Source organism: Sciurus vulgaris (genome assembly GCF_902686455.1).
Source record: "Sciurus vulgaris genome assembly, chromosome: 6".
Taxonomy (NCBI): Eukaryota; Metazoa; Chordata; class Mammalia; order Rodentia; family Sciuridae; genus Sciurus; species Sciurus vulgaris.
The window spans coordinates 115,584,795-115,601,191 of NC_136466.1; the positions used below are offsets into that span (position 1 = coordinate 115,584,795).

The 16,397-nt window shown below is 38.4% G+C and overlaps 1 protein-coding gene across 2 annotated transcripts in view; it reads right to left on the reverse strand.

The window, feature by feature from the left end:
• The window catches only part of PIK3R1 (phosphoinositide-3-kinase regulatory subunit 1), an 81,254-nt gene that overhangs the window by 27,024 nt on the left and 37,833 nt on the right, over positions 1 to 16,397 (reverse strand). The gene's annotated exons all lie outside the window — the stretch shown is intronic.

Sequence of the window (16,397 nt, forward strand, 5' to 3'; positions counted from 1 at the left end):
ACTCAGGGTACTTGGGCCTCTTTTTATACTCCTGTCCCAAACCCCACAAATGCAAGGCGTGGCTGCAAGCCAATACAAATGATCACTGTCCACCTGACATCAAATTAAGTCCCTGTGTTATTGTTGTCAGAGTCTTTATTTGCTTACACATATTTTGGGCAGTTAGTAGTTTAAGAACTGTGAAGCCTTGATAAGCTGTTTCTCCACGTTTTATTGTAATGTATTACCAATTGTAACGACACAAAAAAACTGATTGAATAACATTCACAAACAACTTTTTATATTATACTAATAGTTGTATTATTACTCCAAAATAAAAAAAAAGCTTAAAGTAAAAATAGTTTTTCTCAAATATGCCAGAAGAGGGAGCTATATATATTCACCTGAAATTTCTCAAACTACAAAATATGGGAGATAATCTTTAAGAAAATATCTATATGTGCAACCTACTTATTAGCCATCTGTAAATAACTTTAGACACATAAAGTCTATCTTTTGCACTCTGACCTAGGAATAGTTCATATAATCTAAGAAAGATTAAGTCATGTACAACAAATTAGAATAAAAAAATTTAAAAAATAGTTGCAATTTTGTTTCAGTGACATTTAAGAGGTATAATTCTTTATTATAAATCATATACCAGGTTAAGCAGATTTTTAATTAAGCCCATATTTCAACTACTAACAGTTAATGTTAATTAAGAGTTAATGACAGATTAATGATACAAAAAATACAGTTGTGTTACTAAATTTTGACCTCGGAGAACTAAGAATGATTTAAGTGAATTATGTTGCAAATCCTAAACACTGGTTTAAGACCTATTGGTTTAAGAAGATTGTAGTATGTTCTGTAATAGACAGGTACGATTTTGTATCTATCTCTATCAACCATTGCAATGACCCAGGATAAAAGGAGAAGAGCTCAATTATGACAGGAGGAAAATCCTATAGTAGTGCTGCCTGATAAAACTTTTCTGTGATGATGGAAATATCTCTATGGCTGTGCTCTCAATAAACCAACTACTAGTCACAGTGACTACTAAGCACTTAAAATGTAGCCACATACGAATGCATGACTGATGTGATCCTACAATATGTATAATCAGAAAAATAAGAGATTATGCTCCATTTATGTATGAACTATAAAAATGTATAAATAAAAATGTAGCCATTACAAAATTCAGGAACTGAATTCTTAATTTTAATTGATTTTGATTGAAAGAGCAATATTCAGCTAGTGACTACAATATCAGAGGGCATAGTGTAGTATCCTGTATAAAGGAAAATTTCATCAAAGGCAGATGAAAGATTTCTGAGTCACTTTGTGCTACAAAGACCCACCAAAATGAAGCCATCCCTGAGATGGGCATCCTGACAGAGGGTTAATCAATACTTGGACTCGAGGCCCTGAAAAGTTCGACAGTTTCCTGGGTGACTTTAATCGACTGCAACATCACTGTAACACTTTTGGACAACATAAAGGCAGAACAGATAATGCCATTAACTTTCCAGGCAGTTGCCATGTAGAAATGGGTGGGGAACCTCAGCTCTCCTGTGTCTGGCACCTGCCTAACACTGATTATTGCCTGGAGAACATTCTGGAATGCAGATTCCCAGGGACCACACTATATCCCCAGAATCAGAATGTCCAGGAATGTGGCTAGAAGCTGTATGGAGCAATGTTTTAGGACTTACTATTTTACTAAGAAAATTCATGTAGATGATTCCCCTGGGGGGAAAAAAAAATCAATCAGTAGCATCTCCAAGTTTCTAAATGTTAAAATGTGAATGTATCTGAAAAGCACTCAAAATACAAATGTCTTTAAAGTTTCAGTCTTTTTAGTTAAAAGCACTGTAAAATTAAAAAACACTATAATAGGAAAGTGCATACCCTCTGATAAATTATAGACCATTTCTGCTGGCCTAAGTGACTTTTTAGCTCACAAAATGATCCTTTCCCACAAATACCTTTTTTATACTGAACAAAACAAACACTATCCTATCAGCATATGTAACAGAAGGGAAATGTAAAAGTAGGGAAATGGCACAGAGAAATGCTACTTAGTACACACTTAGTTCTCAAACCAACAGGTTTGAGCACGCCCCCAAATTCAGAAAACTGAAGATGAAATAGTGAATATACAACACACATACCCACACAACATTCATGCAACTAAGAGGCCGGCTTGCTTTCCTTTCTCTCATAAATAACACAAGCCTTTTTTTAATGGAAAAAAGTTTCTATGCTGGCACTGAAAATGGAATTGCTTAAGAAAGGTTTATCTCCTTCCAGAATCTTATCAGCAAGATCATTTCTGTAGGCAAATATGAAAGTTAAATTAAATGATAATTAAAGATTTCATTTCATTGTGATTGAAATGTGCACCCGGCAGTTGTTCTAGTGCTGAGTTGGCAAATGCTACCTACAGGTTTCCACCCGCTCTCTCTTCACTTAAACTGAAGACATTTTAAAAAGCAAAAGCTTCCTTTCCTTTATCCTTCCCATCCTTTTTTGTCAATGACATTTAGTTTACCTGCACTTATCCTGAGCTACACAATATCATTTGTTTCACTTTTATGGGAATTACATGAAGTTTCGAAAATCACTGTGACAGCTACCAGGTAACTGAGGACACTGGGAGTATTTCAAACTGCCATCAGATTATCTAATAACAAAAGAAAAAAATTCACACACATATGAAAGGAAGTGTAAGTGCTCCTATTGTAATGCATTAATTGGATTTTTAATATTGAAACAGCTTTATTGCTCACAGGCATGAATTACTACAGCTGATCAAGACTTTAAAATGGGAGTTTGAAAAGGTAAAATTTACAAGAGACGATAAAAAAAAAACCCCACAATTCAAGGATTTCCTATTCCCTAGTACAATGTCTGTGATTCAGTCCACTTCCCCTCTGAAATATTTAGACATAGGGAATATGGAAGCCAGCCCTTCCCAAGAGGTTTTCAAGTTCATATCACCAACCCCATGTTTCAGAATTAATTACCATTAAAACTCTAAAACATATTCTAAAATAAAATAATTTTTACAACAATCCTAAAATCAACTATTCCTTTCATTCCATTACATACACAAGGTCAATATTTTTTCATACATATTACTTTAAGAGATTTCAATGGGAAATGGCAATTTTAGGAATTACCAAGCTGGGTAAGTTGTTCTTTGACAAGTTCATGATAAAGCATCAGATCATACAATTTGATAAACCAAAACATAATTGGAATAAAATGTTTTTAAATATAAAACATATAGGGTGGAATTATCCAGTAAAACACAAATTAACAGAGTATGATCCTTCCGAAGTTTACATATTGGATTGCATCTTCCAGCATGATTTTATGATTTTTATACCTGAACGAGGACTGCATTTTTGTTTGTTTATTGGGGCGGTACCAGGAATTGAACTCAGGGGCATTCAGTCACTGAGCCACATCCTCAACCCTATTTTTATTTAGAGACAGGGTCTCACTGAGTTGCTTAGTGCCTCCCTTTTGCTGAGGCTGGCTTTGAACCAGAGATCCTCCTGACTCATGAGCAGCTGGGATTCTAGGCATGTGCTACCATGCCTGGCTGCATTTTGGTTTTGAAGGCAGTTATAGCACACAGTCTAGTTTGGAGAACCAGGCCCACTCTTAAGAATCTGGTGGAATTTGTAGATACTACTACTACAATCCAAACCCTTTTTTCCACTTCACTGAGTCACATTTTTTTTTTTTTTCAATCAAAAAGAAATCAGTATTGGGTAAGAGAAAGAAACAACAAAAGAAGAGCTGAAAGGTCTAAAAGTGGTGAATCCAAGACACACACTATTTCAAAAGAAAGGAGGAATCAGTCGACGGAAGACCCAGGTCTTCCAGGCTGTAGAAAGCACTTTGGTGACACATCAGAGCTGCATCTTCCACCGATGCCATCACTCACCCCCACCGTTCTGGTGACAGCCAACCACATGCAACAGAAGAAAGTCTTCCTTTCAAACTTAAGCCTTCCCAAACCACTACCACGGACAGGCCTCAACAGTCCTTGGGCACCAGCAGTGTGTGGGAGAGGGGCATTCTTTACACTAAGCAGTGCCAACACTACTGTGAAGTGCAAGATGAAACCAGCACACAGCTGCACCTTTGGAGGTGATCTCCATTAAAAAGAGATATTTTAAAGTTAGTGCCTGGCAGGGCCAAGTGGAAAGTTTAAGCTGAAACCTGGGACTCCACAGACAGTCCTAGCCAAGTATTTCATTCCTGATGGAAGTGGCTTGGAAGTGTGTGAAAAATCGCCACTTTCCTCCAAAAATGCAGCACAAAATACACAGAAATTATACAGGCAAACGTGGATCAATATTACTTCAAGATGTTAGTCTGTCTACTTGCCACTGAATCAAAACTTTGTTTCTGTCTGAAATAATCTGTTTCCTGACTTCAAATGAAAGTACATTCTGATGGGCAAGAGTTAAATGCCAATTCTTTTCCTAAATAAACCTATACATTTATAGTTTATACCTATGTTAGTTAATGCCCTGAATTTTAAACTTCTTAAGTTCTATGGGCAACACCACCTTAAACACTGGCTGTGTACTTTGATGCTAAAAATCAAAAACAAAGCAAAACTCCAACTATGGATCCTTATTTTGGGTACCCATCTGATAATTGCTTGTGATAAAAAGTACACAGGCTTGAAGTCAGAGGTCTGCATTTTAATCCTGGTTTTAGCTCTTAATATAGTGGGCAAATTAATTAGCTTGGATCCCAGTTTTTTCATCTATAAAATGGAACTTACATGAGAAAATAAGATTATGTGAAATATATATATTTATATATAATCATATGTGTGTGTATATATATATATATAGAGAGAGAGAGAGAGAGAGAGAGAAGGTATAGCATCCAATGTGCAAATACCATAATCATTATTAATAGAATTATTCATGTAATCTTGATTAATATTGTTAACGAGTTTTTTAAATACTTAATCACAATGGCAAATTTTAAGACAAAAATGATTATAATTAAAACAGCAAGAATCTTCTAGATACTTTTTAAAGGTGACAAATTAGAAGCAGAATTGATAGAGTAGACATTAACATTTTGCCTTTGTTCTATAAGTAATACTCAATGTTTTTTCAGAAGTCAACTCAAATATCATTTTTGATTTATAATACTTTTCCCCAATAAGCACTGTGACACTAACCTCTTTGAGTTATTAGACTTCAGTTTTCTGAATGAGGAGGGAAAATGAAATTAGAATGATTATGTAATAAATTATATTAAACTTGGCCAAAAACAAGGACTTTTTTGGAGGAGGAGAGAGAAAAAAGTATGGGCAACTGAAAATGGGAGTAAAAAAAGCAGATGTGAAAATAAATCTTCAACCATAACGGCATTATTTTCAGAGATAACAGTAGGAGGAAATTAAAGGAGCTGCCAACAGATTTAAACTTGAAGTCTGCAAATCTTTTTAGATACCTGAAAGTAAATAGTCTTTAATATCTCTAAGTTTATCTTCTGCCACTTATCTCTTCTGCTCCACAGCTTAAAAACAAATGACAGGGATGTGAGACTCTCTGCCCATTTGGTTTTATTTCTAGACAACAGATTGGCATCAGAAACAAATGGCAGGCAAGGATCTTATTAAGCATAAGCAGACATTACAGCTTCCCTTCTGATGGCCTCAGCTGAAGACTTGGAGTAAAGAGATCAGGAAATGCAAGATTACACTTAATCTTTGACAGGCAGCCTAATTAACTATGATTCTTATCACCTAATTGGAGTCTGATTTAAAGATGACAACTTACAGTGTTTAGCAAATTAAAATGCTGGGTGGGAGGTAAATGGGGAAGAAAGGGACTCCCCTCCCCTCCCCCTACCCAGAAAAATAGTTGAATTTGAATGATTTCAGAGGCTGATGATTTAGAAGAGAAGTTGCTCTTTTCGTCTGTTGCCTCAGAAAGGACAGAAAGAAAAGAAGACCACACACCATATACACAGTGGCACTTGCTGTTTGTTGAGTGAATAAATGAATATTAAATCAATTAGGAGTCACATCCCCACACTATTTTACAGACATGGTTTTATTTTTCATTACAGATCAAAGATAGAGCCTTTATTATCCTCGATTTGCAGGCAAGGACACTAAAATGGGAGAAATTAAATTTGTGACATTTGGCCAATGTCACAAAGCCCACAGCATGAGTTCAGCATGGCTTGTTTTCCAATAGACGAGTCACAGTCAAGGAAAGAAACCTATGACACATTTCCCAAAATTTCCTGCCAACCTCTCTAATTTAAAGGGTCATTACAACAAAGGTGTGATATACCAGAGATATACACTGCTCATCCCATACTGTACAGGAACAACCATAGTACTTCCTAATGGGTTCAAGTTGATAATATCAGTTTCCATATTCCCTTCCCCAAGTCATAAAGTCAACCATCCTCCTTCATCACAAACTCGTTACATGTGGATAATCGACGCTATAAACAGCAAAGCAGTGGGAATCCCTGTGGGTAGCAGAAGGAGATGGTGCACTCCAGGAGAACCACACAATCTCTAGTTGAGGGCGAACCTGCAGAGACGCTCACTTCTTTCCCACACATATTTAACCATAAATTTCAGAGTCAAACTTATAAAATATAATGTTATAAATGCTTAAACATAATAAAGCAGGGTCTTAAAATGTAACCAGAGAAGCCTAATGTCAAAAGCAATTGCAGGATCCCCTGATGGGGAGAAGAACTGGACAGAAAGAGCTTGCTGGAGCCCAGACAGAGGTGTTGGGTCCAGGCTGGAACCTCGCCAACAGTGTGGTCAGCAGGCATTGGCTGACCAAGGAGACGGCTCGAGGAGAGAAGAACTGCCAATGAGGCAAACTGATCCAGCCAAACAGAACAGGCAGTTTTAAGACAGCTTGGATAAAAATCAGAGGCCAAAGAACCACCAGATTCCATTCTAAGTAACTACAGAGAGAGCTGGGTTTTTTTTTTTTTTTTTCCTCTCACATTTTTAAACGTACTGAAAAGTCGAAAGAACTGTTCAACGAATGTACATACGTCCTCCACCTTGATTCCACAATTAATATTTTGTCATAAACTTGATAGATATCGATCGATCTCTCTTTTTAAATGCATTTCAAAGTAAGGCACAGAAGTCAGTTTCTATGGGCTGAATTGTGTCTCCAACACAAAGCCCTGCCACCCAAATGATGCTATTTCAAGACAGAGCCTTTGGGAGATAACAGAGCTGGGGTGGTGGGGGAGCCCTGGTGATGGGACTAGTGCCCTTTTAAGAACAGACATCAGAGAGCTTGCTCCCCACTCTTTCCATGTGAGGACTCAGCAAGAAGGTAACCATCTACAGGACACAGAGAAAGGCCTCACCAAAACCCGACCACGCTCACACCCTGACCTCAGATGCAGCCTGCAGAAATGTGAGTAATATGTTTCTGCTCTTGCAGCCACCTAGTCTATGCTAGGGTAACCTGAACTAATGCATCAGTAAGTATACCCAAAGATGGGGGGAAACCTTATCCAGAAAGTCATTATCAAATACAAATTGTATTTAGTAAAACCCTCCCTGCATGTCAGATATTCCCAAGGGCAGATGTTCTGGATCATGCTTCTGAAGCTTTCAAGTATGTAATAAACCTGATTCAGAAGACCGGGGGTTGGCTGTGGGATCCTACATTTCCAACAAGCTCCCAGTAATCCCATGCTGATGGTTCTCAGACCATCATTGAGGATGAGCCCACCAGTCACACAGAGAAAATCACTGTGGGAGACATAAGCTCAGTGATTTACCTTCATACTGATAACATCTGCCTGCATGCCTCGGGCTTCACAGGCTTGCCTTGCACTGGACCCCAGTGATCAAACATCTAAATTTGTGTTGAGCAGATGATGCTGAATGAGTGGAGGGTCCAGCTGTCACAGTGAATTATCCCACCTAGGTAGGTATCAACTGAGAGAAGAGTTCTGTGCATCTGGGTACCACGGTGTGGGGAAGGATGGTGTGAGCCACAACTAGCCCAAGGTCCCATAGTATGTTGCAGTCAAGGACTGGGCTCCTTAAATTTGGAGTGTGGTTTGGGAAGGAGGTAGAGAGAACTTACAAGTTACTCCTTCTCCTCCTGATGGTTCCCACATATTGAACTCTTTGCATTGGAAACTATGCTCAATGCTTTATTTCATTTAATCTGTATTACTTTGTGAGTTTTAACTGCCCCCTTTTTACAGATGAGGAAACAGAGATTGAGAAAAGTTAAACAATTTGCCTAAGTCATGCTAGTGGTAACTGATAAAGGTCAGACTGTAAGAAACAAATTGACCTCTAGGCCAACATTAATCACTCCAAGAATCTAGTCTACCTCCTGAGACAGACATACCGCATGAAAACACTCTGGAGTTTAAAAGCCAAGAAAAGAAGTTGAAAAAAATCTTTTCAGGATGCCAGTGGAAAAGCATTTGATGACAGTTACGAGTCATGGCGACAAGACAGGCATTTGTTCAACTTGAGCTTGGACTGTCCGGCTAACTTCTCGCTATCACCTCTGCTTTATCAGGATGGGACTCTTGCCAACCCACTCAGCCAGGCTAAATATTTTCAGGACAGCATTTACTAAATATTTTCTCATAAGGCTAAACTAAGCACATTCTTCCCCAAGAATGTAATGGGTTTTATTCATCTAAAAATAACCAGCCAACTTATCACTTCCAGCAAGGTACAACAGACTCTTCAGGTTAATCATCCAGTAGGGAAAGACCCTGCAAATACTTTTTAAGAATATATACTTTGTGGTTTCAAAAATGAAATATTAATAAGGTATGCTTAATAAGTATGTGAAGGAAGTTAAAGTGTCCCAGATTGAGGGGAGAAAAAAGAAAAGATGAAATGGGAGTGGAACTAGAGAGAATAAGAAAACAAGGAGAAAGACAAGGGGCCTGGAAATACTGAACAGAAAATTCCCCTAGCTAATGCAGAAGTAATACATGAGAGCATTTAGTCAGCTTTTTCTAATTACAAAAGTTTCTAAAAATCACCAATATAGGACTAAGCTATTTACATGTAATAAAGGGTCCAATAATTTCAATATAAAAGTAAACACAACCTTTAACAATTGTGTGAAGGGTTACAGTTTTAAAGAAATGAGGCAATATGCTTTATCACCTCAAACAGAGGTGATTAATTCTGGTGGGCTAATAAATTCTCATATCTCACAAGATACCATGATCATCAGTGGAAGAACAAGAGGCTATTCACCTCAGCTAAGGAAATTAATGGATTTATTCTGGTTATGGTTTTAAGAATTTTAAAAGGGCCTATTTGGACCTTATGATTAAATTCTCAAAAAAGCTCAGGATGACAAACAGTTCTATGCTATCAAAAGTAATTTGTGCCAGATCAATCTATTTTTTTCTTAACTGTGACACACAGAAGGAGCTACAGACAGAACTGAAGCAAAATATAAAATATACACTGATCATATCTGACTATGTCACACAAAAGATTGTCAGAAATGAGCTGACAAACAGGTGATATTTCAGAAGCGGGCATTCTAATAATTGCTTGAAAGTTAATAGGGTGAAGTGCTTATGTTGATATGAACTAGAGCTAACTGGTGAAAGAAAAGGAGTAAGGGAAAGATCAAGCTGGACTCAGGGAACTGTAAAATCAGTGATTCTAATCAACACTTCAGATTCTTGATAGAAGTACGCGGGTAACAACCTGAAGACAGAACGCTGCTGAAACTTCCTGGCTGAAAGTGGGAATGGTGAGAACGTGTTGGTTTTCTATAATGGAAATACCTGCAATGTTGTTAATGAAAAAGTGCCTGTGACTCAGGCCGTGGAAGGCCCGGAGGTAAATGCAATCGTTATCCCTGCGGGTCTTCCTTTCTGCATTATCAGCTCAGAGCTGCCTCTTTCTTAACGACAGTCACAACCTATGCTCCACTTCTCTGCTGGGTCACTTCTCTCTTCAGTTGAAAAGGAAGTGATAGGCCCTGAACCATAGGAGGGAGTTTTGTACATTTTGTTCTATCAGATCAGGCCTCAGTAGCCTCATGAATTATGAGCTGTCAACTACTTTTTCATCTGCTATAGAATATGTTTCTTAGAAATTGTGGCTATAAATAAAACAACAGATGTTTTTTTGTTGGCTCCAGTAGGAGCTTGGGTAATTTTTTTTTTTTAAAGGGGGATTAAAGAATTAATCCAAAAGGCTGTATTAGGTTTCCCCCTGTTGGTCATTTTTTGCATCAGCCTTCTGACGACTCATTCGTTTTCCTTCATGAATTACTGTTTGGGGCCATATAGTGTAACCTATAGAGAAATCAGGAAGGGACTTATAGCACAACCGCATCCTTTCTAGGACTTCTGTTTAAAAAACAGTAAGTATGATAAAATACCTTACTTGTCACTGTGTCTATGAAAAAACAATCAAAAAGCCACTCTGCAGTAGTAGAAAACAATTAGACAATGGGTAAGGAATGTGTTGTAGATTGCTCTGCTAACAACAGGTTGGGTAACTTGGGGCAAAATATTCAATAGGTATCTCTGGGCCTCATGCAGATTGGTGAAGTGGTCAAGGGTTAGCTAGATGTTCTAAAATAGCCTCTATTTCTTAATTCTGATTTGGAGAGGAAGTCAAGGAAAGCACATGGCCAATACAAAATTATTAATTTTATATGTTATCATGAATTACTTTAAAAATAACTATATTCTTCCTAGTCACCATGCCATTGCAACTCCGGCCAAAAATCAGAGGATAACTGGAGTGGACATCAAGCACACATGATTTCAAATATGATGGGGTGAGGGGAATAAATAAAGTTCAAAAAAGTAGGACAACATTGGCATTTATTTATATGTCATGGGGCTATACTCACCTATAATTTAGTAAATTCAAAAGCACTGAAAAATTCTTCTAACCTCTTTAGGTGGACCTAATGGAAAACAACCAACCCTACGTTCTTAAGTATATTTCAGTCGTGAATGCTACAAATCAGAGAATATGATTTAATGGGTTTCTATGCATGCTGATTTTGCAAGAAGGGAAGATCATGAGACAGAGCAACAGGAAGCTGGCCAGGTGAAGGATGGCGGGGACAGTCACTGACCTGGACACAACACTAGACACTTAGGGTTCTTCCTCCAGTCAGGACAGCACATCGATATAACTTTTTGCCTGGGAAAGACTGAAAGATGAGGTAACTACCCAAAGGTCATTTGACCAGTGTTTGACAGAGCAGAGATTACAACCTTGTTTATATGCACCTAGGGATCTTTCTCTTTACCCTTCATGTTAAGAGCTCTCCCCTGTTCTCCCTCTTCCGACTTTCTGAATTAAATCACTTCTCAATGCAAAAACCTTTTGGTGCTTTTAGATTTTTGACCTTGTATGCATAGCACTGCTGGGCTCTAGGAGATGGGAAGTGGGGAGGAAAATTTTCTTGTGATCTTGAGCCAGTGAGTAGAAACATCAGTGACAGAACACCAAAGGGGTTACTTAGAAGTCATGGCACTCAGAGGAAACTGCTCCAAAACCTAGATCTTGGTAAGTTTATTCATTTCCCTCTGAAAAACTTGTCATTCAGTTATTTTATTCTTTGAACAATAATACATTCTCAAAAATGTTGCTATGTACATGTGTGAATATATCACAATAAATTCCACTTTTATGTGTATCTACAAAGCACCAATTTTTAAAATAAACAATAAACAGAAGGGGAAAATGTAGTAGTGGAAAATAATCCCCAATTATATATATAAGATCAGAAACAATTTACTAAAGACTGCCCTTGAGACTCTTGCTACCAAAATGTCAATAATCATGACTAACATTTTGATGCACTTTACATGAACCAGGCTTGTGCTGAGTTGCTTTCCTGACACGATCCCCAAAATAATACAATCTTTCACAACACCATGAAGATGGTCATTATTCCCATTTTAAAGAAGGAAAAAGTGAGACTTAGAAAAGTTAAGTCACTTGTCCAGGCTCACACAGCTTTGCCAGTCAGAGCCAGGATTTAACTGACAAGAGGTCTTTGAGTTTAGAGGACATAAAGGCAGCCCCCTTCCAAGGGATCCTAATGTACTAATTACATACTTTGGAAAGAGACTGTCAAGAGCCAGAAATGAAGTTAAAAAGAATTTTCTAGCAAGGAACAGACCCAAGAAGTAGAGCTCAAGAACAGTCACTTTTTTTTACTGGCCTATTTCTCTATGCAAAGTATTTTACTAAGATATTCTATAGGATATTTAGCATATCTGATTTATGGCCACCAAATGAGAACAGAACCTCCCACTTGAAAATCACAATGTGAGACCAACCATAGTCCTACCTTCTGCCAGCTGGCCATTCATGCAGAAGAGAAAACACAGATAGGTATGAAGAGAAATCAAACAAAATGCATACCACAGTCATCAAGTAGAGTTTAGACCAGGAATTCAGAGGAAGGATGACTTTCCGAGGGGTTCAAATATAAACCCCATATGTAATTTTACATTTTCCTGCTGCCACATTACAAAGTTAAGAAAAAAAAAAGCAAAATTTAGCCTTTTAAACTTTTGTTTAGCATCATATATATGCAAAATACAATCATTTCAACATATAATCAATAAAAAGCTTTAACTAGAAATTTTGCAGATTTCGCTTCTGTTTTATTTCACGCTCATGGAATATCTCAATTCAGAGCAGCCATGTTCCAAGGGCTCTGGTGGCGTTCATGTGTGGCTGGTGAACCTCACACTGAGTGCACAGCTTTTGAGGTCTTCTGTTTTTCCTCAGTGTGGTTTGGTTATCTGGAGAATGTGTACGCTTTGAAACCAAAAGTATAAACACATGCAAGAGAGGAGCCATATAGAGTTCTGTGCTCTTGCCCTGTTTGCACGTTGAGTAAGAACAGCTTGACCCCTCCCATGAAGGCACTGAGCCTGAGTTGACTGACCAGGAGCTAAGGCCTCTGCAGTGTTCATCACACGTTAAGAACCTGCTCAAATGCTGAGAATAGGGTCTCACAGTGTTTGTCTCAGTGTCCATTTGGAGTCAGCATGTTAGGCAGGCCTATAAAGTGGGCTCTTCAGAAATGACGTGATTAATAACTGGTGCATCTGATGGGTCTCCATCTGCTTCTGGCTCTCCTTAAAATGAGCATGAAGTATGTCTGTGTGCCTCCTGTTTGAGACTGTCTGCTGACTGCAGATGACAGAAGGTTTAATTACCAGGGGAAGGCTGGCATTGTTTAGTTATTAAGTCAAAAATCTCAAGGTCTGCTTAGGTTCACATCTGGACAATATGAGCTGGAATAATTTCATTTATAAAATTAGGGATCATTAACATGTCCGATATTGCCTACAAGACAAATGAGCAGAAGTTACAATAAAAAGAATAGAGGTAGAAATGTCTACCCAGCATATGAAGCAGACGCAGGCCCCTTAGGGAGCCATCTTCTTTCTTGATAGGATGGTCCAACAGAGTATGTTTTTGTAGCACAGCATCCTCAAATCCAGTCTCTAGCACATTCTCTTTGTAGAACATGCAGATTAAAAACAAAAAAGATAGAAAGGATAGAATGAATTTTAAAAAAATGCAAGTTAATGAATGTGTTCACTTTTTTAACTATTTTTTCCAACAGTGTAGGTTGGAATCTGGGATCAAGCAGACAGCCTGTGAAGCTTCGACCCATCTCCTACTAGACACATCTAAGCAACAATGAGTTGCTCCCTGTTGATCAGACATGTTCTACAGCTCAAGTATGTACTCCCAGTTTGGATCCAGAGAGAGTTTCCTTTAAATAAGCAAGTTGCCATTATTCTTCTCTGAATGTAAGGTTTTTGGTTTGTTTTTTTTTTTTTTTTTTCTATTTTAAATATAAAATTTTACTTTTAGTTGTAAAAAGGGAGTATATTGCAAGAAATAGAATTGACATTATTTTAAACAAGAAAGAGATTTAATACAGAAAATTAAATATCCAAGTTATAGGTTCTAGGTTGGACCCCAGAATTGAACTCTCAGAACAACAGTAAGGTGTTTTTTTATTTTTTTATTTTTTCTAGGTGGCAGAAGCTGGAAGTGGTAAACAGTTTCCAACTCAGACCACATGATAACATGAAAAATGGCTAAAAGGCACCAAATCAAAAATTATTATTCAGGAAAGGCAACAAGAACAGGGAATTATATTATCCACAAGGGAATCTCCTTTGGAAATGTCAGTCCCTGGGTAACAGATGCCATATGCAGTAAATGTTTGAAAAGACAACTAAGAGAGAACAGGGAATCCATATTATAGACATGGAATCTCCTGTGGAAATGAGATTTCTGGGTTAAAAAATGCTATATACAGTGAATGAAAATGTGAATTAAGGTTCTCTCTGAAAATTGTTTAACAAAGGAAGGAGAACATAATTTTGCAGAATATAATACATTCTAGGCATAACCATCCCATCTGGCTGTCATGACTAGATTATGCCAAAGGGGTGAAATGACCCACATGAGATCAGGAACACCAGCCCTATGTATTACCATGGTTATTCCTGCATTCCGGCCGGCTTCCTGCTACATAGGGGGCATGAGATTTGTGGGTATAGGGAATTTCTTGGCACCTTCTAAGGAAGCAGCAGCTCCTAGTGTGCACCTGTCCATCTTTCCTTATGAGTTATGAATCCATTTATTTGCTTCTATAATTCAAAATGCTAAAGGGGAAAAAAACACACAAAAGAAAAGCCCCATAGGATGTGTGGTGAGCTGAGCCCAGCTGAGTCCATAATTCCCACCTCAGACTGAACCACACAGCATCCTGAGTCCCTGTGGAACTGAAAACAACCATGGCTAAGGAGGCCCCCATACAGCATACCTACCCTCTCACTGGAGTGGCCCTACCTGAGGAAGATGTTCTGTACTGTAGGACAAGTGCTAATGTACTACCCATAGCCCACCTGCGCTTGCTGGGTCACCAAGCTACCACTGGCAGGTGAATACACCAACATTCAGCCGGGCCAGGCTCAGCAAAGTTGAAGAACACTAGGCTTGTCAATAGCATCTGCATCGTCCTTTCTGATCCTTTCCCCCAACTTGGCAATATCATTCTTCTTTCATTATCTCCCTCCTCTCCTGCTGAGCATCCTCTCCAGTCTATGAGACTGCCCAGTGCCTTACAGTCTCTCTGATCTTTCCTTATCCCAAAGCCAGCCTCTCTGAGGGTCTGATAAACTTAATGACACTGATAGGGGGAAAAAAAAGAAAAAGGAATGTAAAGGACCAGTGAAGCTTCACATTTTACAGCCTCAAGCCAAATTCTTCTAATTGTAGAATTTCAGTTGCAAACTTCCCTGAAAACAAATGCCCACATATGTGGCTCTTCAGAACTTTTTAAATGAGTGGATCATTGGAATGAGTCCAGTTAGGACCATGAAAACGCTCCAGTCAACCTGGCACAGCTGACACCAGGCTCAGGACGCCTCACCATGATCACAGCTGGGATTTCAAAGATCATCAACTTCATGCCACAATGAAAAAGAAGTGGAGCAAGGATACCTTAATGTACTTAGCATTTAAATGATTACCAAATGTGTGTGTGTAAACCAAAAGAAAAACAAAAGCTACTTAAAGAGAAAAACAGAGGGGTGGTCAGTTGTTTTCATTAAAGAATAGAAAAACATCTAGTTGGGGAAATCAAAGTTGCTTTGAACTCTGTGCTATTTTGCATCTACAGATATTTGGTTTTAAAGACTTCTGTGGGTCCACTGCTATGAATCATTGGTCCCACTCCTGAGGTGCTTTCAGAGAAATAATAAAACCACACCACAAAGGTACTTGGCTACTCCACCTGCAAAGCCCAGGCCTCTGCGGTCTGTGAAGGTGTTACTAGCATTTTAAAATGCAATGTCTTCCAGATGGAAGTCCCAAATAATCACCCCATCTTGGGAATTTCACAAAGAATAATCATCAAAATGGCATAAGAACATTATGACTCTGCATGTTATCATCTCTCCCCTACAATAACCATCAATGACAACAGGATTCCACGGTTGTATAGGAGGCTGGCGTTTCACACTGACAGACAGTATCTTTCACTTTTACCCTTTGATTTCCTCCCTTTAGAAGCAGCATAGTGAGGCTGAGTTAGACTGGCTTGGTAAAAGAATACTAAGAAAGTCATGAGACTGAGACCTAATTGATGCCTAATCTATCGGGTCATGAAGAAGCAGGAAACAAGTGACATTTGTTTACCCCATCGCTGAAGCAGGAGGCTGCACTGGAGATTGACCCAGGCATGACACCATTTATGTACAGCTTTATTAAGAAGGAATACCTCCTAAGACCCTGGAAAAGCCCAGAATTCATCATTGCTCCTATACACACAAACTTCCCTTCATCAGTTAGAATG